The sequence below is a fragment of the Lontra canadensis genome, unplaced genomic scaffold, assembly GCF_010015895.1.
Source record: "Lontra canadensis isolate GAN:19392208 unplaced genomic scaffold, GSC_riverotter_1.0 scaffold33, whole genome shotgun sequence".
Taxonomy (NCBI): Eukaryota; Metazoa; Chordata; class Mammalia; order Carnivora; family Mustelidae; genus Lontra; species Lontra canadensis.
Window position 1 is genome coordinate 2,402,073 of NW_022631027.1, and position 25,787 is coordinate 2,427,859.

Below are 25,787 nucleotides of genomic sequence, written 5' to 3' on the forward strand. Positions count from 1 at the left end.
TCCTGTCTTCTTGCTCCTCATTCCAGCAGACATGAAGTATACTCACTGTGGCTTTGATTTGCATTTTTCTAATAATTAGTGATGTTAAGAATCTTTTTCTAATGTTGAAGTCACTGCACATTTGAGTGACTGAGCTTTGAATAATTTTGTGGAAGTATCACACAGTCTCAAAGACCAGCCAACATTAGCTAGTTAATTGGGAATTCTCTGGTTTTTGAAGTGAATGCCAAGGTAGGATATAATATGCTTCTGCTTCAGAAACCCTGTTAGGGTAATCCTACTTTGGAAATACTCACAATCTATCTTCCAAATTTGCTGAAAGAAATGGTCCTCAGCCTTCAGAAAAAGCCGATAGGCAAGTAGATATGGTCATCATTTACTTCTTTAGTATAGAGTGTTATTAATACCTAGGAAATTTATCAAAAGAAACCTTTACCTTTTTATTTTCCCTTTTAAGGAATTCACTAACTAAAATTAAGAAGACATTGCTGAAATGGGTGTTTCACAAATTGCTATCACAGAAAATCTGGTTACTCTTTTCCCCTTTATAACCTAATTTTCAGCTTTCCCAACTCAAGGGACACCCAACAATGAAAATACCATGTAATCCTCACCTAATATATTCCATTAAATCATCCAGGGTCATTCAGCTCTTTGGGTGTTGGTATCATTATAAATCTTTTTCTGGGAACCTAATTTTTATATGAAGTATATATACATAAATTTCATAAATATTTGATGGAATAGTTTATTATTATTATTTCTTTCTAAACTTCTGCTCAGCTCTTCTGGTGATTTGTAAGGACAGGTTCATGTTAAATAACATCAGGTATTTTACTATACTATTTATAATGCATGCTTCTAAATATTTGTGGGTAATTTCTAAAATGAGTCTGAGCAGAGGATCTTTGAGAGGAAAAAGTATCATTAGTATCCCTCCTCGGCTAATTTAGCCAAGCACATTCCAGAACTCTCCCAATCAGTATATTAAGCAGATGTGGTCTTTGTCCACCTAGTATGTTGCGTTAGACCTTTCAACATTCTGCAGTCTTTTTATCACTCAGCTGCCAAGTTCCCTAGGGTAATCATAGACAGCTTGTCAATTTAATTGCAAAGAAACAGGCTTTCTTGTGACCATTCCAATTTTAGCTGCTACTTTAAATTGTACATGATAGTTCTTCCATGCTGTCTGCCCTTTAAACAGTGTGGCTCTCTGCAAGCCTCTTAATGGTGATGGAAAGAAGAGGCAGGAATGAAAATCTGGCTTGCTGATAGAGCCTACAACATGCATTTTATTAAGTTGCTGCTTTCAGAAAGGAAGTTTCTCCTTGAGCCCTGTATGTCACCATTACATTGCCAACACTAAATTATTTTTTTTTCTTTTCAGTGTTCCACTTTCATGCATATTTTCCTCCTTTCTGGGTGATAGAGGATTCACAGGCCATCTGGATTCTGAAACATCTGGACACTGAATTTCTGCAGAGGAGAATCAGAGGAAAGAGACGATCAGTGGTACTGGGTGTCTCCGGAGAGATTTAAATCAACGATGATATTTTGGTTGTCTCCCTCTTGGAACATTAACACAAAATGTGAAAGGAAAAAACAACACATCACAGGAACCCAGTGTTCCAAGAATACCAAGACTATATAAGAAGGTAGGACTTTAGATAAGAATTTAAGTCAGTAACTGGATCTGTCTCTATATTTGATACAATTTCTAGAATTTTCCCCTTTTTTTTCAATTGTTACCCAATTTTGGGGGCTAATTTAGTTAGATATACTTGTAACACTGCTAGGTTTAGATGGGTGCATCCTTTGAACATACTTTACCTTAAACGATGTATAATTAAGTTCAATAAACCTTTATTTAGTAAGTCTTATATGTAAAGTCACAGAACCATCATATTAAAAGTGTGGATATGGTCAGTTTAATAGAATGATTAGACATGAGCACCACTTGGGTAAATCAAGAAGAGTTACATTTCTAAGATGCACGGAAGAAAAATAGTACAAAGAGATAAACAATGTTTCCCAGAGCAGTCGGGGTTATAAGTTTCTGGAGCCAAAAATGAAGAACCAGGCATGCCTGGGTGGCTCAGTTGTTAAGCGTCTGCCTTGGGCTCAGGTCATATTCGCAGGGTCCTGGGATTGAGCCCTGCATCAGGCTCCCTGACCAGAGGGAAACCTGCTTCTCCCTCTTCCACTCCCCCTGCTTATGTTCCCTCTCTTGCTGTCTCTGTCAAATAAACAAAATCTCTTTAAAAAAAATCAAGAACCAAGAGGACAACATGTGAGTGAGACAGGGTCTCAGACCTTTAAAAGGTTCAAATGCAAATGCCCTCCCACAAGCTCAGCTTTAGGTACATGTGTATGTGAATGTGTTAGGATCTGCAGCAAGTTGGAGGTTGTTCTGGAAATGTGCAGGGGACACCTCTTCTAGGCCATTGATCTTGGTGTTAACATACAGAATAGGACTGCACGGTTCCATACAGTCTAGCTAGCCGCAAGCATGGTGTTTATTCATTACCCTCAGCCTGTCCCCGCTAAGGCAGCCAGGTCCATTGCCTTTCCTGAACTTGACCTTCAAAACCAGAACAAGTGGGGTCGTTGCCTAGACTGCTCAGTGAGTCTCAAGAGCAAGCTCTTAGACCAATATTGGAGCTTCTCTTTGGTGCAAAGCCACTAGGTTTAGCTGTCGGCAAGTATGAGGAGATGTTCAGATGCTAGGATTTATGTTCCCCACTATTACAAATTTCTTTTACTATATTTTCTCTGGTAAATATTTGGCCTCTCAGTAATAGATTTTCAATTGCTACAAAGTACTCTTTAAAAGACGTGAGTTTGAAGGACCTAATCTTCTACACCTTCAGGCAAATTTCCTAAACATTGTGATACTCTGCCACATTAAAAAGAAGAAAAAGTTAAAAATGTCAGTTTAAGTTGATTTCTAGGAACCCAGAACAGTTCAAAAGAAAAAAAATCTAACAGTAAAATTTTAGTAATTATTTTTTTTAATTAAGTGCAGCTACACTTAAATACAATAACTCTTTGGTATAAAGGACTACAGACACATTCTCCGGTTTCTGCCAGTCCGTTCCATTGTGTCCTTAATTTCCTCTAACTGCATCTTCAGTGAGACCCACAATGAAGCACAATATTAGATGTTCACTTGTATGATATCAACCTTGTATGAAGAGAATGAATAAAAAATGAAGTTCTTAGATGTGATCTATTTCAGATTAGCCATTTTCATTTATAAAACTGTTTATTTTACTTCGTCAGCTTGAAGGTCAATCCAACTTCAAATTGCATATTGCAGAATTTCAACAAAGATATGAGGCCCATCTCTGCCTCCTTTAAGACTAAAGGTGAAAAAAAAAAAAAGAAGAGAAAAGAAAAAAAAGACTAAAGGTGAAAAGCTAAGTCTTAACACAGTCTTAGGCAGAGGTTTATGAAATATACCAGATCCCATTGATACAAGACTTGCAAAGACACTCTTCTTCAAAGTCAAGACATCAGGGCCTGGACCACATCAGTGGCGATGGCAACAGGATTAGCATGTATTAATTGTAGACATCAACCCAGAGCAAGCTGTTAAGAGCAAGTTCAAGGGAATACTCCTCATATACTAAGGGAAGAATAAACAACAAGAATCATAACAGCTATCATTTATGAAGCACTTCTGTGTATCAGGGACTATTCTGTGCGTTATCTCTCTACAATAATTCTTTGAGGTAGGTACTGTGGTTATCACATTTTACAGATGAAGAAGCTGAGGGACATGGACGGTAAGAAGCTTGGCCAAGATCACACGAGTAAGTACATGAAGGAACAAGGATTCAACCCAGGCAGAAAAAGACCTATTCCCATTTTCTGAGTGACAATGCTAGGTGTATATGCAGTACAAAGAACACCATGAAGGACACAACTCAATATGCTCAGATATTGACGTCCACTAAAGCAAACCCAGCCCCTCCCACTTGGAGCGCATCGTCATTACTATAATTTTATATTTCATCCCATTCCACTTGTGTGTAAGCTTCACTTAGAGACCATGTCTGTTTTGGTCACATCGTAATGTCAGTGCCTAGCATATTACCTTGTCACACTGTAGCCATTAGGTATTTATTGACCAAATATTTACATTTATATTTATTGACCAAGTATTAATAAGTAGGTCTATTGGATATTTTTTGAAATGCGATTTCCCGTGAGACACTGTCTTTAAACCTAAAGAGGTTTAAAATAAGGCCACATCGTCTAGTGTAAAGAACATGGGAGTCAGACATAAAAACTTAGGCTCTAGTCCAAATATTGCAATATCCCAGTGTTGTGGTCTTGGACAAACCGCTAAACCTCTGGCATCTCAATTTCATCATCTGGCCAGCAAATATAATAAAGATACATTTCTTAAGCAAGTTTTGGGCATCATACAAACTATCATTATGACAACTACAGGGTCTTCTGTAAGATGATGAAATATCTAAAAAGACACAAATAAGGAAGCTAAATATTTTTTGTGGATCCTGGGAACAGAACACTGAACAGGAAGTCATAAATACTAAATGCGCATTTCACTGAAAAGACCTGATATCCTCAGACTTGACTTGAAATATACCTGGCTCCTTTTCTTGTAATGTAACCCATCTTGGTAATTGGTACTTACTAAAGGAAACAGCAGCATGGGTATGCCCAGCCTGGTTAGGCCCAGATTGAAGCATTTCTTAAGTGATTTATGTTATCAAACTTCTGCCCCGTAAGGTGGGCTGGCTATTTCAAAATTTCTTAAAGTACCCCAAATTCTGTGTCCAGAGCTTAATTTTGTCCAGGGCTTCTACTCAAGTAGGACTTCTCAACATTCCAATCATGCTTCCTGAAGATACTGCCTCCTCTTATATTGGCTTTTTGAGGAAGCAGTCTTTTGTCTTCAGTAAGGAAAATAGTTTTGCTTTTTTGGTTACATATTTTCCTTTTCTGAAAGGACCAAGCTGAGAAACTACCGTGAGATAAAATCATAGATGCACTATTTCATAGAGAGTGAACCCAGATTTATTTTTCTTTGATGGGAATTTTAGCAATGCCCACAAAATATATGGCTTTCCTAAATCAGTCACTTACAAAAAGGAAGTATGCCTGTATTTGGCAAACGAATTTAAAAATGGATCCTCATACTGTAAAAATTCCTTTATAAATTCCTGTATAAATTACTAAATAATTACTAAATTCCTTTATAAATTACTAAAATAATTTTACCATTTTAACCTTTTCTTACACCAATTTTAGTCCCAGATGAAAACCATAAATTTTAAAATATTCTTTTAAAACCACATTACTGTAACAAAAACCACTGTAACAAAAACTATGAATAATTCTATTATTAAGTATAATAATAGCTGACTTTTTTTATGATTATAAGCATTAGTAATATAAAAACAGATTTTTAAAATTGCAAACACGTCTCAAAAAGTGACCTGTCCGGGAGTTCTTAACTTGTGGTCCACACATAAAAGTAAGAAAGTCTTTGAATTTGTACAGAAACAAAAATTTTACATTTATCACATTATCTCTGATTAAAATGTTACATTTCCTTCCATTATGGATCTTAGGAACAGCTCACAATGGTATTACCAGGACTGTGATTTTGTCACCTACAAAAATCACAAACATTTTCAAATTACAGTTACTACAAATATTTCAAAATATCATTTTATCCAACACTACATCAAAATTATGGTAGTTATTAGACAAACTACTAGAGCATGTTAACTAATGTGTTAATAAAAACGAAACATATTTCTAAATCACGTCTTAATATTTTGCTAACTGCCTTTCCATATAATTGGTCTCCTTTGTAACCCTATGTATCTTACTTTATGCATTTAAACACTTTATTCTGAGAGGGAGTCTATAGGCTCACCAAACTGCCAAGGGGTTCTTTGGCACCAAAAAACCCCCCATTTCGATTCCCTATTTTAAAACCCCTATTTAAAAAAATCCTATATTAAATAATTTAGAGTATGTTATGGGCTGAATTGTGTCCCGCCAAAATTCATATGCTGAAACCCTAAACCCCAATGTGACTGTATTTGCAGATGGGGCCTTTGTGGAAGTAATTAAGGTTAAATGAGGCCATAAGAGAAGAGCTCTGGTCCAAGAGCATTAACATCCTTATAAGAAGAAATACCAAAGCTCATTCATTCTCCCTGCTAGTGAAGACACAGCAAGATGGCGGCCAGCTACAAACCCGAAAGAGAGCTGGTACCAGAACCACCCCATGCTGGCACCCTGATCGTGGACTTCCAACCTACACAACTGTGAGAAAACAAATTTCTGTTGTTTAAGGCAATCAATCTAGAGTATTTTGTCATGGTAATCTGAGCTGACAGATACAGAGTAAAATAAGCTTTTATCCTTTTTGAAGACTTCCTTACTACTCCCTTAGGTTGCAAACCTGAGTCCAATTGGGGAATACACTGGACCCCATCAAGATTCAAGCCCCGGAGCCACTTTTAAAGAGAAAGTCCTAGAAGTTATTTAAATGTCATAAAAAGGAGCCAACCTATTAGATAATAATAAATAACATTTTAAATACAGCTGTCATTTGTCTCAGAAGCAGTTGGCAATTCCTGCCACTGCTATCAGAATCTAATTCCATCAGCAACATCGTTTTCCCAAGTCCTCCGTGCTCCAGCTCCCTTCTGAGATACTCAACAGCATCTTCGCAAGCCCCTGCCTGCCCCACGGGAAACCCCACAATTCACCCAATTAGGCAGCTGGGTGTCCTGGTTGCAGGTGGCTAATTGTGAAAGGGATTTTTGTGAAGGACCCGTATTCCTACATCAGCTCCATAACCTACTTCAGAAAACACACTGTACCATTTCTGGTTAACCTTAAAACAATCACATTAAAATAAAGAGGACTGTCAGTAGAGCAATTTTATAAATAGCTAAAATTAAACAGAGTAAGACTGCCAGTGCTAATGCATAAGCAAAGAACTGACTTCCTGCATTTCATTGAGAATTCCTGATAGCAAACTGCAGTATGTTTATTATACATTAATTCAACACAGCATTCAAAATGAATTTATGCCCTGGCTGAAGGGTGCGATATTGAAACTAAATATTATTTATTGTCTTAATATTAGTAACCATACTAAAAAAAATTGTGTTAACAATTCAGAGTGTTTAAAAAGCTAAGGATACCATAGCTCTACTTACCAACTAACAGCTCTTGCCTTAATTTATGCAAGTGTAGCCTATAGCTAAAAGCTTTGTATATTTGTTTCCCCACGGTATTAGTGCTCAAAAATAGGACACTCTTTCAAGGGCACCTTATAAACACAGAACTATAATTTATTTGGCAAATTAAAGCTCATATAAAATGTGCACACAGAGGTACAGATTAACATATTTAATTTCAATATTACCTGCAAACCATTTTTTCCTATACACTGTTCTAATTAGTCATATAAAATCAAATGTGTGTATTATAAGCAATTATTTTAGTGGAAATAGAAACTGGATCTGAATTAAATATATTGTAAAAAGATAACACTTTTATGGAAGTTAATATATCCATTTGTATCTAGAAAAATGTGTTCCAGTTAAATGGCATGAGAACGTTGAGCATTCAAAACCTGATTGCAGTAAAAGTTGAGTTTTTTATGATTTAATAATACAGAATAATATGCAATCTTGGTAATATAGCAATATTTGTATTTTGATGATATTTCCAAATCCCTAGTAACCATTAGATTCATTTTTTGCAGTGGACTTTTTCCTATTAGGAATATTCACTCCCCCTACAGTTAAACATGCAAACTATTGGTGAACATTTTATTTAGCAAACAATTCTTTTCCTACTGAGCCTGTACCAGCAACTCTTAGTGTTACAGGTACCAGGCTTCTGTTGCATTAAGATGGTTGAAAAATAGATGTTGATCAAGAATTATGCCCGCAAGTAAATGGAAGCTATAAGTTAAGTAACAGGACTGTGAGGCTTTCTAAAAGTTGTCATAAACTGACATAAAAGCTTCATCACGTAAGATTTTTTAAAAGAACAAAATTATATCCAAGTCACTTGACCTAGCACAGGGCATGTGAATGGGGACGATCTAAAGCCTCAGACTATAAACTTCTCATCCTCAGGTGTTAGTTTGAATGTAAACTCCCAGAGAAAACTTCCCTAAACCCCTGATCTCACATGGCTTCCCTGCCCCAGCTTGATTGTTACTGCTCCCTCCTGGCCTGGTGTGTTACTTTCATTGGACGCATCAGATTTGTTCATTTCCTTGTTTACTATTTGTTTTCCCTACTAGAGGAAACTCCATAAGGACAAGGAGCAGTCAAAAGTTTAGCGCTGCTCCTGGCACAAAGAAGGAACTCAATTACCATTTTTGAACAAAGAGAGGAAGGGAAGAAGGGAGGGAGGGAAGGAGGAAGGAAGGAGCTAATGAGATTGTTCTTTAAGACATTTCTGTAAGATTGTTTAGTATTTGGTTGTCAAGTAATCTTACTCGGTTTTTAAGGTTTTTAAGATCTTCCCTCTGATCCAGAACTAGCTATCCATTACAGTCACGAAAACATGGGGCTAGAAGAATTGTGTCCTTCTGCTTTTGTATACCTTCCCAAGCAGAGGAGACTCTGCCTACCAAATTGGCAAATTTAACTGCATATTTTGTGGGAGAACCCACAGAACTCCCTGAATGATACACTGGTGCTTTTGCAGGTACCCCTCATTGCCCCAGTAACTCTTCCTACAAAACTCCCCCTGCTAACCCTCTGTGCTAACTACTAAGTCTCCTCATTCTCGCCTCCTGGAACGGTTTCCTAGTTAGGGGCAGTTACAACAAATAAGTCCAAGTAGCAAAGCACCTTAAGATTCACTGTATTTAACTTATTTTAAACATTGTCAACCTGCAGTCCGTCCGGCTCCTAAAGACTTTCAGGAAAGGTAAGCCCACAAAATTTATCATCACATATCATCATGTCAAAACATTCTTGCTCCAACCTCTTCTCAATCCTTGGTAGAGGCTCTTTTTTTTCTTTTTGGATTCTTAGGGTAGATGGAAAACAGCTTGTCACCACTCGTTAGCCATGACCTGTTCTAACATTACAACAGAGGACAAACGGGGCCAGCCACCTGGTTGCTTCCATATCATTCATTATTTTACACGCCCGGTGTCATTCTGCTTTCCAATTTTAAAAAAAGGCTTTTATAACTCTCAATCTGCGGGTCACATCTCCAGCCACACCATACCTGCTTTCTATTATTCTTGTCTAGCTTTTGTGAGGTTTTCAGTTTTTTTAAATGAAATGGCCATAAAATTAAATATTACTCACAATCCCACCTTGTTTTGGTTTCAGTCATTGTACCTGAAAAGCCTGTTTTGTCACTTTGCCATTCATTCATCCTGCTTTCTCCCTCGTGTTTAACACACATTTTAAGCAGAAACTTATGTTACACTGTCCTCTTCATTATTCACCTCTTTTCTGCTAAAGGATTTTAATTCATTGCCTTATAGTCTTTTTCTTCTTAGCATTTGCTCAGAAGTTCAAAATCCTCATGTGGCCTGCAGCCCCTTCAACCACATTTCATGTCACCTACCCCGTGGCATACCAAGTTCTTGCCACATTTGCCCGTCCTCCCCAACCCCCCACCCCCGGGCTCTGTTCCAGGTGCACCGGCCCCCACGGCCCCAGGTCGCTTGCTCATGCAACTGCTCTGCCCTGGTTCTCTTCATTCAACCTCTCTTGCTTTTTCAGGCTGACTCTTTCCTACTTCTCCTTCTAGTCTCCTTGAAAGGGCCGCATTCTGTGGGAAGTTCACCCTGACCATCTTACGCCCCAGAGCCCCATGAAATTTTCCTTCATAGCACTTGCTCGTTATTGCAATTACATAGTTATCTCACTAAGTGTGTGTTTCATGCTTGCAGCATGAAGAGAGACAGGGCCCCTGATCTTCTCATCTCTCCCTATCCTCACTGCTTTGGCCGTGTCATCCACCTCAGGGCCTTAAACACCATCCACCGTTGATGATTCCCAAGTACAGACACATATATCCACTCCAGACTCATCTTCCAAACTCAAGATTCTCACATCTCATTTCCTACTTGGCTGTTGACCTAGATATACTTAAAGACAATATTAGGGGATGTCTGGGTGGCTCAGCCTTCCCTTTATTTCCATTGCTGGCAACTCCCTCCTTCCAGGTGTTTAGGCCAAAGAATGTTGGAGTTTCTCTTCACTTTTTACCCTTACCTTACCTTCCTCTTCACTTTTACGTCCTTCTCTTTTACCCTCATCCAATCTCAGGAAATCCTGTCCATTGTTCCTTCAAAATATGTTCAAATTATCCTTTTCTCACTATTTCCACTGCACCTTCCTGGGTCTGAGCCACCTCAGCCCTCCCCTAGATTAGTGTCTGAGCTCCTGACTGGCCTCCCTGAGAACCTTGTCCTCTACCCTCTACCTCAACACAACAGCTGGGGGGAGATTTTCAAACTCAGGTGAGATTGTGTCACTCCTCTGCTCAAACTCCTGTCATAGCTCCACATTTCCCTTCAAGGAAGAACCAAAGACTTCACCATGGTTTGTATTGTCTGTCTGACTTACTTAATCTCTTCCTCATTCTGCTCTAACCACATGAGCCACCTTGCAATTCCTCGAGGGGACAGGCTCACCAACCCTGAGGATCTGGCCTTGACTGATCTCTCATCTTGGAAAGCTCTTCACCCAAATATCCCCATGCGTAATCCCTCACCTCCTTCCAAACTTTTCTTTTTCTTTCTCTATACTAATTATCATCTTCTAACATCCTATTTAATCTACTTGTTTTTTACGTCTGTTATTTTTTTGTCTGTACTCCCCATAAGGGTGTCAGTTGTGAGGTCATAGACTTTGTTCACTGATGTATTCCAAGTAGCTGAAATATATTATGTTCTCAACTATTAGTTGAGATGAACATAGAGGAAAGACTTAACAAATCTTTCCACTCTAAAAAATAATAGTGTGTGTGAGGATGCTCTGTGGCTTCAGTCCCCTTTGATCTTCAAATAAAGACTTCAATCTCTATTTCTTCTATGGAAGTCCCCACTGTTGTCTGTGGCAATTTTTTTTCTCAGATAATCTATTTACATATACCCATAATAAATATATAGTATTATTAATACCATAATAAAAATATAGTATTGCTTTGCATGAGTTTTAAAATAATGAACAACATCATACAATGGAAAAACAAAAATCCTTTGCAATAAGTAAAGTTCTAAAGTGTTAGTGAGATTTTTGTTCTTGGGGTAGGGAAAAGGGGAATCTCAAAACAAGCAATGAATTACAGATTTTTGCAGTAACCCTGTACCTTAACTCCAGCATGACCCTTGAATATCCCTCTTCTGAAAATGGAGTACCCTATGAAAATAGAAATAAATGCAATTTCCTTAAGGTTAAGGCAAAGATTGAGGAAATAAAATTCACTTTTCTAAGAGATGGTCTGTTTGGTTTGCCATTCTCCGTGTGTTCCAAAGGATTCTGGTGGGATTTATATTCAATTTCTGAAAAAAATGCTGAGAGTTCTGGATTTAAACACATCACAATGGATATTTTTCTCAGTCTTCCAAACATTTAATTCTTACGGCTACTTCTAATTTCTGACCTCAGAGTAGGTGTAACATAATTCATATATTTATAAATTATATTATATACAAATTATAAGATATGATTTACTTGTTTCTGAAACATTGGACTATTTTTAGACTAACTTACTGAATATTTGGTCTTTATTATCCACATATAATAATCAGATAGCACTACCTTCAACACTCTCTTGAATGAAAAACATTATCTCCTTTGAAATGCTTTTCCCTTCTGAATGCTACTTATTTACCTTAAAATTAGATTATGCCACTTTCTCTTTTAAAGACCTTCCCTGTTATTTGTTACTTTGCCAATTTTTTGTGTAATTTTTGCAGTCTCCATCAATATTTTTAAATTAATTATGATTTCTAAACAAGTTAAAATAGGCCTATAATAGGTTCATTGTCATTTAACCTGATAAATCTAGCAAGTAAAATTGAAAGCTTGAGTCAATGAAGCCACACTGGGGTATCATTGCCAATTTAGCTATCAAAAGTAATCCATGATGATAGAGTTTATTACAAAGTACATTTAACACATTAATTATTAATCTACAGTGCAAAGCTTTTACCAAAAGTCTGTCCTTGATTGCTTTGTTTTCCCAAGTAGTTAGATTCTACAATTTTGTAATCTAAGACTAGTATTTGGCGCCTTGATCAAATTCCCAAAGTTCTGTAATGTCTCTTTTTATTGCCAGTAAGTCCAGATGTAAGTGGCTTTTAGTGTTATGATTGAGTGTGAGTTTATTAACGTTATCTATTAAGCACACACTGCACATTGCCCACGTAAGAACTTTTGGAATCATACTTGATAAATGTATCAAGAAAGTCCAAAAGGTTTAAGAACAAAACAAAGACTTTAGTATGTAAATTAAAATATTTTGTTGGCACTTAAAAAGCATCTTGGACATAGAATTCTGACTCCTTAATTATATATTAGAGCAAAGCCTCTCATCAATAAATTTTTCTAAACTATAAGCACAAGTTCCCAAAATGGACTTTGACTGAAATTTGAGGAGAAGGAGAGAAAGGAAGCCAGTCAGAAAAATATTAGCTCCTCACATGGGAGGAGGGGTGGGAGATTAGGGGACAAATGTAAACCGAGCTGTGGGAATCACATTATTTTAGAACATTCTACACAAGAAGACTAACATAAAATTAATAGTGCCACCTCCTAGAGAGTTATCTGAAAAATAACTTTTGCAGAGGTAGGTTTGTATTCTCCCAACTATTGATCCTTCCATTAAAGATCCAGAAAAAGTTACCCTGTTCACATTTCCAAAACTTGACATATTTAAAAAAAAAAAGAAATCATCAGTAGATGAAGTATTTAAAATGTTTTATGTCCTCCAACCTCTCCTCATATTCTTTCCTTGAATAATTTCATTTTAAAAATCAAGTTGTTCATTTATAACACTAAAAAAAAGATGGCTGTCATTACTTTCGCAAAGGTCCCAGAACAAAGGCCCAAAATGTGCATTCACTGCAAAATCAAAGCCATCTGGGGGTCTGTCTGATGGGCAGTGGGACTGCAGATCATCCTTATCACCCCTCATCCCCCGGGATGTAGAATGTGAGCTCAGTGGAGAACAGGACAGTGTGGACAGAGGGTCAAGGAGGTACAGAGGTCAAACTAAGTGCCAACCTTAAGGAGGGGGCTTAGAGAAGAGTGTGGTCTTTGAACAGCACAGAGAAGAGCACCAGGATCATCCTCAACCTGTACCTCATCCCTTCCCTTAGAGTCTAAAGCCAAAATCAGAGGTAGAAGAACCCTGTATACAGAGTCCACAGAACAAAACCCTGTCTTATTAAAGTCTTTGTAAGAAACCACACACACACACACCAAATATGCTTTGTGGCCTAGTGCCAGGGCAGATGCAGGTGAGAGGAAGATGTACCTCCACATTGACAGGGGTCAAAGATCCCCATTTGGGAGCAGGAAAAGATAATGTCATAACATCGGACTGCAGGAGATGCTTTTTCTTTACCTTACACTCACCCAAAGACTTCCTGCAGCAATCAGAAAGGATTTGGATCAGGAGGTAGAGATTAAACCAAAGTTTACTTTTTGACTCTTCTTGGGACCCTATCACTCAGCCTTGACTGTGACACAGTCTCTCCTTCCCCTTGGGACCCGATAGCGTCCTTTAGCAGGTTCTGCCTCCAGAAATTTCGTGCTCAGAGAGTGAGAAAAAGGCAGGCGAACACAGTAAATTATTTCCCTCCAAGTGTTTTCCCCCAGGTTAGATATACCAAATCAGTGAAAGTCAAGAAGAGTAATTAGCTATTTAATGGTCTTTCCCACCCATTGATCTATAAGTTCCTTACATCCTCCATTAGGGAAGCCAAATGCACTTCTTACCTGCCTCTGTGAAGCATTGCTGAGCTCAGCGCTATGGTGAGTCATTTGCTTAAAGTACAATCATAATTAAATGTTGGAGTGACCAGTTTCTAAATCTATCCCCATCATTGCTTCTCAATTTTTGAGTCTTTACAACTAATTGACAGTTTTGAGGTGAAGGATCATTCATGTAAAAAGAATAAAGATTTGTTACTTGTACTTTGTCAGCAGGACTCCCCCCCGCCACACCCCGCCAAAGTTGAAGGTCAAAATAGCCCTGGGCAGCTATAGGTGACCACTCTGGTCATCACAGGAGTAAAACAGGCCCTCTCTTTTTACTGGAAAGGAACTCAAGTGATGACAGTTGAACCAATGCCTTGCCACAAAGTACAAGGGGAGTGACAGACAGAGTGACAGACAAATTAAAGAGTAAGTTCTGTCTAGCAATTTGGGGTGACAGCACTTAAAATTTTTAGCTCTAGGATTGTTTAGGAATGACAGTGTGCAGCTGAGAAAGGCAGCCTACCCGCTATAAAAAAGAATTTGTGTGCGAACTTAGAAAAAGCAGTCCTCCAAACTGGGGGGAAAAAGTCTTTATATATTTTTAAAGAGTCATCCATTAACCTTTTATAATCTTCCAATCATCTATGGCCACATGTCCTCATTAGCCCAATGTTCAGATCAAGACTTGCAGAGAGATTTTGTTTCACCACCCCCCTCTGGAAACATCACTAGAAACTGGATTTTGCATAATTTTGTCATTGTCCTTTTTCCGACCAGTGAACGGTGCTATCACAAACATCAACTTCTAACCAGAAAAAGGCATCATGAGGAAGCCTCTCCTTGGTAAGGTGCTCACTGCATGTGATAACGAATCGCACCAAAATTTGCAATGTTCTCATTAGGGGTAGTGGCCACTGACGGAGTACTTGTAAACTAGAAACTGTGCTAGGTACTTTGTACATATCACGCATCTCTGACATACAGGATGGACACCTGTGAGGTGTGTGTTGGTGGGAAAGAGGAAAGGTGAAAGAAGGAAAGAAGGAAGGGGCAAGGGAGAAAATGGGAAGACAATTTCAGTATAATTTGTAACTCTTAACAGAGCATTTACTTTTTTGTAGGTCATTTTAGGAACCCGAAAAACAAGTTGTAAGCAGAGAGAAATATTCCTTTTTCCACTGGAACTTATTGAAGCAGGTCCCAGACCTGACCAGAAAGATGCCTGAATTGCCTTTTGATTTTTGCACTTACAGCCTTCAATCATGGGCAACTCTGGTGCCGACAACTAGGACTAATAGCTCAGAAGTAAAGAAGTAAACAACGCTGAGTTTTTCTCACTTCACAGAAATTCTGAAATGACTCCAGATTACCATGAGCTCCTTGCTTCCCCTCTGCTTTTTTCACTCTGAGGATTTGAAGTCAAGAGGCAACCAGCCCCTGAGGTATAAACAACAGGAGATTACTCATTGATGGTATAAACAGAAGAGGAGTACAGAAGTTCAGGCCAGTACCCAATTGTCATCTAAAGAGATACATCAGCTACAAAGCCTGTCCAAACGGTCATCACAAATAGGTTTCAGAATGTTTTATATGGACCTGAGCCATGTTTTTACCTTGTCCGTATACCGAAAAGATGATCTATCACAGTGAAATGAACTTTCAAATAACAATAAAAATTATTTGTTTAGGAGGAAAGAACAGGGGTGGGGTGGGGAGGGAATGATTAACCTCCCCATGACTCACATAGAGCCTGAGCCACTGGGGATGAGTTGGCCACGATAGAATTTATACCACACTACAGGCTGAATTTCAACAAGTTATTTAGGATGATTTTGTGACTAAGCATGAAATTGGAATTATATTGTCTCCTGTGTCCAAGTATTATAAACATTTTTTCCTTCATTATTTCAGATTTTTTAAATTCTTGTGCTTCTTTAGAATGAGCTCACAAAATAAATGTACTTTGTAAACTACAAAAGGAAACGTATGTCCTTTTATTTCCATTGTGTTGGAAGGATTTGGTAAGGAAGGTTAATGTGAACTATTACTTATTATGTGGCTATTATATTATTATGACTAATTATTATTACTAACTCTAAGCTAGTCCTCCACATCCAAACACTTTGCACCTGCAAAACAAGACATTCATTCAAATTTAATTTGTATTTCTTCCTTTGTTCTCAATCCAGTCTGAGTTCAACTAGTTTTCACTCGCCTGCTAACCCATAGCCCAAACTTTCATTTGCTGCCGGTTCCTAGAATTTGGGACTTGATATTGAAGGGAGAAAAACACCATAATTGTTTTAAGAAATGCATTTTAAAAGTATTTAATACTCATTCAAAATTTATTTTTGAAACCCTTTAGGGGCTCCTGTGTTGCACAGTTGGTTAAGCCTCTGACTTCAGCTCAGGTCATGATCTCAGTGTCCTGGGATGGAGTCCCACATCAGGCTCCCTGCTCAGCGGGGAGTCTGCTTCTTCCTCTCCCTCTGCCCTCCCCCCCCCAGCTGCTTGTGTGTGCTTGAGCATGTGCTCTTTCTCTATCTCTCAAGTAAATAAATAAAATCTTTAAAAACAAAACCCCTTTAAAAATTATAACTGGAAATAAACTTTCTTAACCTGAGAAAGGACATCATTGTAAATCTATAGCAATCATCATATTTAACAAATTCTATAAAATTATAGAATAACTCCCATTTAAATCACAAACAAAACAAGATGCTCACTATCCTATTATCACAGCTTTTATACAACATTATCATGGACATCTTACAATAATAAGGTAAGAGAGTAAAATAAAATGTATAAAAACCAAAAAAAACAAAATTACCATCTCCATACAAAAGGATTATCTATAGAGTATATTCAAAATAATCTACAGACAAACTACTGAAACCAGGAACAGTGTTCAAAAAAGTGATTAGAGAAAAGTGATTTAACTAGTTGACACGTATTTTTTTTTTAAGATTTTATGTATTTATTTGAGAGAGAGTGCACAAGCAGGGGGAGGGAAAGGGGGAAGGGCAGGGAAAAAAGCAGACTCCCCACTGAGCAGAAAGCCTGACCCAGGGCTTGATCAAAAGACCCTGAGGTAATGACCTGAGCCAAAGGCAGACACTTAACTGACTGAGCCACCCAAGTGACCTTAATTAGCTAATACATATTGTATTCTTACTGTGGGCCGGGCACAATTCTAGGTATTTTCCATATATTATCAACTAACAATATTAACTAATCTAATGCAATTAGATTGAGAATAACACAGTTACTATTTCCAAAGAAAACTGATGTACAGAGAGATAAAATAACTTTCTGTTATAGGTTGAATTGCATTCCCCAGAAGATATGGTGAAACCCTAACCCCTAGAACCTGTGAATATGACATTATTGAAAATCAGATCTTTGCAGCTATAATCAATTTAAGATGACCTCGGTAGGGTGGGCCCTAATTCAATGTGACTGATGCCCTCTAAAGAAGAGGTGAATTTGGACATAGACACACATAAGAAAGAGTGCCATGTGGCAACAAAGTCAGAGATTAGAGTCATGTGGCTACAAACCAAGGAATGCCAGATTCCCAGCAACCAAAAGGAGCTAGGAAGAGGAAAGGAAGGAGTCCCTTAGAGGTTTTGAGGGGCATCAGGAACCTGCCAAGAGTTTGATTTCAGATGTTTAGCCTCCAGAACAGTGAGACAATAAACTTCTGTTGTTCTGAACCACCCAGTTTGTGGTACTTCCTGAGGGCAGCCCCAGCGAACTAATAAACTCACCAAGACTCACACAGTTAGTAGTTCAATGACAAAGCTGGGACACAAGATTAGCCTGTCAAAAGCAATACAGTCAACACCAGTGAAAACAAATCAGAAAATATAATGTAAAAACAGATACTATTTACAATTACATAAAATACAAGGTATCTTGAAATAAATATAATAAAAAATGTTTAGGATGTAGCCGATTCTCATTATTTATAGTAATTATGTTCTATAAAATTGCCACAAACACTCAAGTAGCAAATAGTGAACCATTGCTCCTAGGGAAAATACAAGGTAGGGTTCCTGAAAGTTTCTGGTTACATTTTGACTGCCTGATCAATATATAACCTGTTTCATGTGTGTTTCTGTTTTAAAAGACCTCACTTAAATATATATTGTTGATTCATTAACTCTAAACTCACAGCCAACAGCACTATGACTCATGTCTGAACAAAGCTTATATACCACATGTATTTTCTCCAAAAGGCCTAGCCTTCTTGCACTTAAGAACACTAGATAATACTTCAGTACTATGTTTGGGGTGGGAGGGGCATTTTAAACAGTAAAATCACCAAAAAAGAGCACAAAAGTATGAAACTGCAGAAAGGATACTCATGTTTATAATATGAGAATTAAAACAAGAAAGCAAAACATGACTTTGCCAGAACTTGGCTGGGAACATGGGTGTATCTTGGTCAACTCAAATTTTTTGCTACCCTGCACATATTTGTAAACGACCATGAAACTAGGGTGATTATTGACCAGGGGTCACAAATAAATTTTAGGGAGGAGACAAATTCACAAATATGAAATCCATGAATAATGAGAATCAACTCTGTTTATGGATAAAATTATTAAACCTTATAAGGGAACAACAACAAAAAAAGACCTAAATAAATGGAGATAGAATACAGTACAGTCATGAATGGAGAGACTCAGAATTATGAAGATGTTAATTTTATCACAAATTAATTCCATCAAAATCCCAGAGAGTATTTTTGAAGAGCATGACAAGCTGATCCTAAAATTCACAGAGAAAAGGGAAAAAAAAAAAAAGAATCACTAACATAATCCTGAAAAATAAGGTGGAAAGACTTATTCTATCATATATTACAATAAACTTATGTTAATTAAGATAGTGACTTTGATACAAGCCTAGACAGAACAGGAAAGCAGAAAAAAGACACCAGAATCAACAAACACTTACATAGAAATGTTGTTTATGTCAGAGATGGTGTTACAGATCAGTGAAGATGGACTAAATATTCAGAAAACATGGTCAAGGGATGCCTGGGTGGCTCAGTCAGTTAAGCCACTGCCTTTGGCTCAGGTCATGATCCCAGGGTCCTGGGATTGAGCTCCGCATCGGCCTCCATGCTAGGCAGGGAGCCTGTTTCTCTCTCCGCCTCTGACTGCCACACTACCCGCTTATGCACACACTCTCTCTGATAAATAAATAAATAAATAAATAAATAAAATCTTAAAAAAAGAAAACATGGTCAAAACAATGAATTATCCAGGTAGAAAAAAAGATCAACTCCTACTTCACATCATATCAAAAAAAAATTAAGAAAAAAGAAATGAAAGATCCAAATGTAAAAAGTAAATGGTTAAGCATTTGGAAAAAAAATAGATAAGATATTTAACGATTTCCAGGAAGGAACAGATCCATTTAGTAAGGACAGAAAAAAGTGCAAACCATAAAGGAAAAGGTAAATAAAGTTGACATTAAGTTTTTAAAGTTTCAGTTCAATAACAGACATTGAACAAAGTTAAAATGTAATATATGTAGCTGATAGAAAGTATCTGCAACACACATAGTTAACAAGAAGTTAATCTGCAAGATTTGTATGTAAATCTTACAAATGAATAGGAAAAGGACAAAAATCAATTCGAGAAATAGAAGAAGAATATTAACGTACAAAAGAACTCTATAACATTAGTAAACAAAGAAATGAAAAACTCATTAAATTGCATTTCATATTCACTTGATGTCCAAAAATCAGAAAGTCTTATAATCCCACATTTTGGTAAGAATTTGAAGAAACAGGAATTTTCAACAATTCTGATGGAAATTGAATTGGCAGAAACACATTCAAAGAAAAAATTTGTCCATATGTTCTAAATCCAGTGTCATGTGTATCCTTAATACTCTCAATTCATCCTCTAGGTATAGCCCTAAGGAAACTTCTTCACATGTACAGAAGAAGACATGTACAAGAATGTGCATTACAGCATGACCTGTGACAATAAAAATATGATTCCACCTACGCATTTATCAACAGAGGATCTAATTAATTATGGCTATAGTCACACAATAAAATACCACATAGGAACTAAAATGAACATATCCAAAAAATAAGATGCAGAAGGATACGTAAAAATTTCATCTATAATAAGTGTTTAAAACAAAGCAATATTATATACTATTTATGGATATAAACATGTATCATAATTGTATGAAACAGTTATGGAAATGATGAACAACCCCCTGAGGACAGTAGTATTTTTTTTCTGGGGGAGGGAACAGAATCAGAGAGGGCTGGTCAATTGTATCTGCATTTTATTGTTATCTTTTTAATCTATAGCAAAAATGGTGAAGGTGAAAAGTTGATACAAGAGAGACTGGTTGGGCGTTTGTTGTGGTCTCCCGTATAACTTTCTGGGTGCCGGCAATATTTAATTTAAACAGAAAATGTTAAAGTCTGTTGAAGTTGGAAGGAATGCAGTGTCAGGTTAAGTCCTAAATTCAGCACTTGCTGTTAAAATTTAGAGCCTGCCATCAAGTTCTATAAATAAGATAATAGAATGTAGGAATTACACTTAATCCTCTAATTACTCTCAGCTTTAATCAAGCCTTTATTAACATAATGTGTCTAGCTTGGGGTCTTAAAACCTGAGAGGGGATTTAGGGAAGAGTAATCAAAACAATGAAGAAGAAGTAGGTGATATAAGGAAAGGCAGAGGGAACTGGGATGATTTAGACCAGGGGAAGAAAGCTGGGGGGGGGTATATATTGAGGAGGAGGCACAGTTTGCTCCTGGGGTACTGTCTGTGCCTCAATTAAGGCCGACTAAAATTAGCTGTTTGGGTTATTGCATGTAACAAACCACTCTAAAACATAGTGCTTTAAGCAATAGTAACTCATTATTTTGCTTATGAATCTCGAGTTTGGCTGGGACCCCAGTGAAGACGGCTCTTCATGTCTCTGTGTCGCAGCAGCTGTAATAGCTCACCTGGGGCAGGAAGATCCACTTTCACAACGGTCCACTCACATTCTAGCCAGTTGTGCTCGCTATTTGCTAGAGATAGACCAGGACCCTGGGCAATGATCCTCAGTTCTCTTTTGTGGGCCTCTCCATGGGTTTCTTGGACACTCCCTTATGCCATCATATCTGGATTCCAAAAGCAAGAGTCCTATGGGGGAAGGGCATGACATTTTTGTATCCTAGCCTTAGAACTCACAGAGTGTCATTTTCACCAAACTCTATTGGTCTAGGCAGTTGCAGAGACCCACTCAGTTTCAAAGGCTGGGGATAGAAAACTAGGGAAGGGAAATGTGTACGCTACCTCTTTTTTTTTTTTTTTTTAAGATTTTATTTATTTATTTGACAGAGAGATCACAAGTAGGCAGAGAGGCAGGTGGGGGTGGGGGAAAGCAGGCTCCCCATTCAGCAGAGAGCCCGATGTGGGGCTCCATCCCAGGACCCTGAGATCATGACCTGAGCTAAAGGCAGTGGCTTAACCCACTGAGCCACCCAGGCGCCCCTGTACTCTACCTCTTGATGGGGGCATGGCATGGATGTAGAAGTTTGGTGGGAATATAATGTTGCTTCTGTCTTTGTAAAATACAATTTGCAACACTGCTCAATCTATTATTCTTATTGCTTCCACTGAGATCTGATCATGCCATTCTCTTGTTCAACAACAAGGAACATTGTTCTCCAATCTTCACCCCACACAACCGATTTGTTCTGTAGAGGGCAAGTCTTCATGGAGTCAAAGGTATATAATAATTTATTGAGGAACCTTGAAACATTCACTTCTGCGACCAAAAGTTAGGAAAGTCTGACCCAAAATATTGATGTTTCAGAAGCTTTTCTACTTGAGGTTAGCTAAAATAGCATGACAGGACATTCATATTTCATATCACCTAGTGCCAAGCCCCTGTGCAGACATATCAGCAACCCAGGTGAGTCCAGAGGAATTCGCACAGCAGTTTTTCTGCCATACTCTAGACATTCGAACACAATGTAACTCATCAATCAAATCAGATTTTAAAATATTTTTTGGCCCAGAGAAAGACAAGATAGGCCATGGAAACTTTTTCTTTAAAGTTCTTTAAGTTGTTTGACGTGGGATTTTTCAGCACAACAGGCAAAAGTGATATTCATCAAGCATCGGATAGTTGGTCATGCCATTACGTTTCCGTTTTCACTCATCCACCAAAAGAATAGTGTTTCCTTAGTTTTGGCCAGATTTGGAAAATTAACTATCACTTCACACCAGAGCAAGTCCTACCACTTCTTTCTTGCTAAAACAGTTAAATATGCTATCTGCCTGGGTAGCAGCTAGAGGTGGCATGTAAGATTAGTTTGCCCTAGGGACAGAGGGAGCTAAGATGGTTCTTGGGCTCTACTACCTCTACTAGGTTGAACATATTAAATTGCTGAGTGTCAACCAGTTTGGGCCAATAAAAATGGGAATTTCAAAAGGCTCGATATGTATGCTCTGGTCAGATTGAGAAATTTCCTGGCAAAACCCAAGTCAGGGATTTGATTCAAAGCCAGCCCAGAATGAGCCCTAACTGAAGATTCAAATGGCTTTTCCATGTACATAATGTTTTGATGTAAAAGCCAAGCAAAGTGGTATCACTGACTCTTAAATGAGTCAGTCAACCCCTTGAGTTCCATATGTGGAACTCAACTGTCCAACTGTAGGAAAAAAATAAGAAACCCTTGTTTATCTGTACTGTTCTCTAACCACTCTGCAAATTGGTCAATAAAATTTAAATATGAGAGTCTTTAAGAATAGGTGTGATAAAAAAAAAAAAAAAAGAATAGATGTGATGTTATTGGATAAAGCCCTTGTGGATTTTTTAAATAGACCAAATTTAACTGGAATAGCTAAAGATTTTTGTTTCCTAAACAGTGAAGTGGACAAACTAATCTTAATTTACCCCAGAAGTTAGAAGTAATGAGAAGAATCCTTAAGCATACTTAATAAGCACTTAATACTATAATTATGATCCATAAAATAGATACAAAAAACATGACCAAAATGATTGGGAATTATGATTAGTATAACATAATGATAAGGCTGTGGCAGAGTTTAGAAGGTAACTACCTATTTCAATTGCTACCAAAAAACCCCCACCATATGCTAAGAAAATTAAAATTAAAGAGACATATAATTTAAAAACACATTAACTTCATTTGACAATCTTTAGAAATAAACATAGGATTGGGAGACCTTTGTGAATGTTTTGGAGGAGTACAAAGTATATCAGAATGGTTATATATTTCTGATTGCTTTAGAATTTCTCATGTCTTTTTATAAAGCCTCAGTCATACTTCATGTGCTTCAAGTAGAGTGATTTAACAATGAAAGGATATATTTGTGCAAGTTCACTACCTTGAACTTCTCTTCCGAGTTTAGTAAGTAGCTAACAGCCTGGCCCTCGGTGCGTGTGAAAATGACAAGCCATTTTCTATACCCAACCATGCGGTTCCATCCCAACATTCTTCTCTCCAAGCATAATCATCTGTCCAGAGAGAGAAATATAAGGACAAATTCACACTTCTTATTTTTTTTCACATGTTATGACAAGAACCCCATGATCACTGTCCCACCACATTTAAATCTATATTGTTTCTATTTCTCTGAATTCCTTAAAACTTACATACAGTGAGCCCTATGTGATCTTTAAGTAACAAATTTAGCAGCATTTCTGAAAATATGCTCCATGGAGGTCTAGCTCTACAAGATGCTAGTAAAATTATTATGCAATAAAAGAGTTTGTGTCAATGTTGAGTTAAGCAAATTTATTTATTTATTATAATTCTCATCAGAACTTTTTCTATACCAATGTACCATTATAAATCTTCTAGGGTATATATAGCATGTATCATTTCCCAAATTTGTTTCAATCATAGAGACCATTTTGCAAAAATATCTCAGTAAACTAGAATGCTATCTTGTGAAACTTAGGTCTAAAGCATTTCTTACAATATATTTTTTTAATACCACTATGAACTATAGGTTTCTTACAGATAAAGCTCCTGTCCAGGGGCACCTGGGTGGCTCAGTTGGTTAAGCGTCTGCCTTTTAGCCCAAGTCATGATCCCTGGGATCGAACCCCACATCTGGCTCCCTGCTCAGTAGGGAGTCTGCTTCTCCCTCTGTGCCCCCTTCCACTAGTGCTCTGTCAAATAAATAAATAAAAAAGCACCTGTCCAAACTTCTTATTTATCTCCCTCTGATCCTTGTGACTTCTAAATATTTGTTTCAGTGTTTCTTTATTCAAGGAATCTGTATGAAATGCCTACTATAGTCCAAGGACTATTGTAGAGATGGGAGACACAGAAAAGAACAATTTTTAAAATACCCCTTTCTTTATAGAACTTACATTATAGTTAGAGGAGGTGTCAATTTAGACATAAACAAATAAAATTTCAAGATTGCAGATACTGACAACTGCTAATGAAGAAAACTAAAAACAAGATAATGAACTAGAGAGTTTCTTAAGGGATGAGAAGAGTGATTGTGACATTTCAGAAAGGCAATCAGCATGGTTTCTTTGAGAAAGTGGCATTAGAACTAAAGGAATATAAAATGAATCTTTCCCTTTACTTTTTTTATTCTTTGTATTATTTTAAATCAAAATAATACTTGTACATGGTAAATATATATATATATACCATAAAAAACAATTGTTGCTCTGACCTGCTCCTTCCTAGCTCTACTTCCAGAGCATCCTCTTTTAATAGTTTATTATGTGGGTTTTTCTAACAATTACCTTTATTTGGAAGCCATAGGTGGAGGTTGACAGAGCAACAAGATAGAAACATCCTGGGCTCCTCCATCATCTTAAAGCCATCATATCAGCTCTAACGTTCCTTCTTTCATGCAAGAGAAAAATAAACCTATCTTCCTTAAGCCTCTGATATTCAGAGATTTCTATTACTTGTAACCAAACCCTATGTGATACAGGACCCAATATTATATGTCCAGGCAACTCAAGGGGAAATATTTCTAACATGCAAGTCACATGTATTATTATTTTTTTTTTATTTCTATAGAGATGAAACTCATCTACACCTTGGTTTACTTCCTATTTGGATTGTGACTTTCCTGTACAGTTTTTTTGTTTTTGTTTTTGTTTCCCCTTTTCTAATTCTCTTTGTTGTTTTCTTAAAAGAGAAGAAACATGTCTGTTTCACCCTGTCATTATGACATCATGTTTTAACCCATACATCTAATCTTTAAAATCTATTCCTTTCCTCCTGGAGTCATGTTCCCAGGGGAATTCAGAAGCTTTCAGCTCAATTGTCACTGCAATGTCTTTTCTCTGGACTCTTGGTTTAGTTCCACAGTTTCTGTTATGATCATTTTTCTCTTTCTTGGATATTTACCCTCGTTTTTCCCGAGCACATAATTTTCTAAGCAAGAGTGCCTGCAAGTAAATGTTCCAAGTCCTTAGGCGTTTGAAAAAGTCTGTTTTCCTCTTCATATTTTGATTGGTTCTAATTTTTTCCCCAGAACTTTTCAGGTTTTGTATTGTTCTAGTGTCTTCAACATCCCATATACTTAGGATTGCCACCTGTCAGCCTGATTCTTGTTCTTTTCTTTCTGACATATATTTTTCTCTCTGGAAGCTTCTCAGACATACTGGTTATTCCTGATATCTGAAGTGTCATGGTGCTGTTTAGATATGTAGGTCTTTTCGCAATCATTCATCTCAACATTGGTTGGGATTTTTCAAGAACAAAGGCTTGTGTCTTTCTATTCAGCTGTGGATATTTTTCTTCTATTGTTTTGATAATTTCCTTCCCTC

At 37.3% G+C, this 25,787-nt stretch overlaps 2 long non-coding RNA genes across 2 annotated transcripts in view; one reads left to right on the forward strand and one right to left on the reverse strand.

The window, feature by feature from the left end:
* Positions 1-1,228: 1,228 nt before the first annotated feature.
* On the forward strand, positions 1,229-16,404 carry LOC116873325. Its single transcript, XR_004383788.1, has 4 exons — positions 1,229-1,337; positions 1,430-1,655; positions 14,754-14,819; positions 15,098-16,404. It is a non-coding gene; the product is annotated as an uncharacterized LOC116873325 (long non-coding RNA).
* The window catches only part of LOC116873326, a 30,237-nt gene continuing 5,780 nt past the window's right edge, over positions 1,331-25,787 (reverse strand). Inside the window, exons 2-3 of the long non-coding RNA XR_004383789.1 lie at positions 20,968-21,148; positions 1,331-1,476 (exon numbers count right to left, since the gene is read on the reverse strand). This is a non-coding gene — a long non-coding RNA (uncharacterized LOC116873326). The remainder of the gene's footprint in view (positions 1,477-20,967; positions 21,149-25,787) is intronic.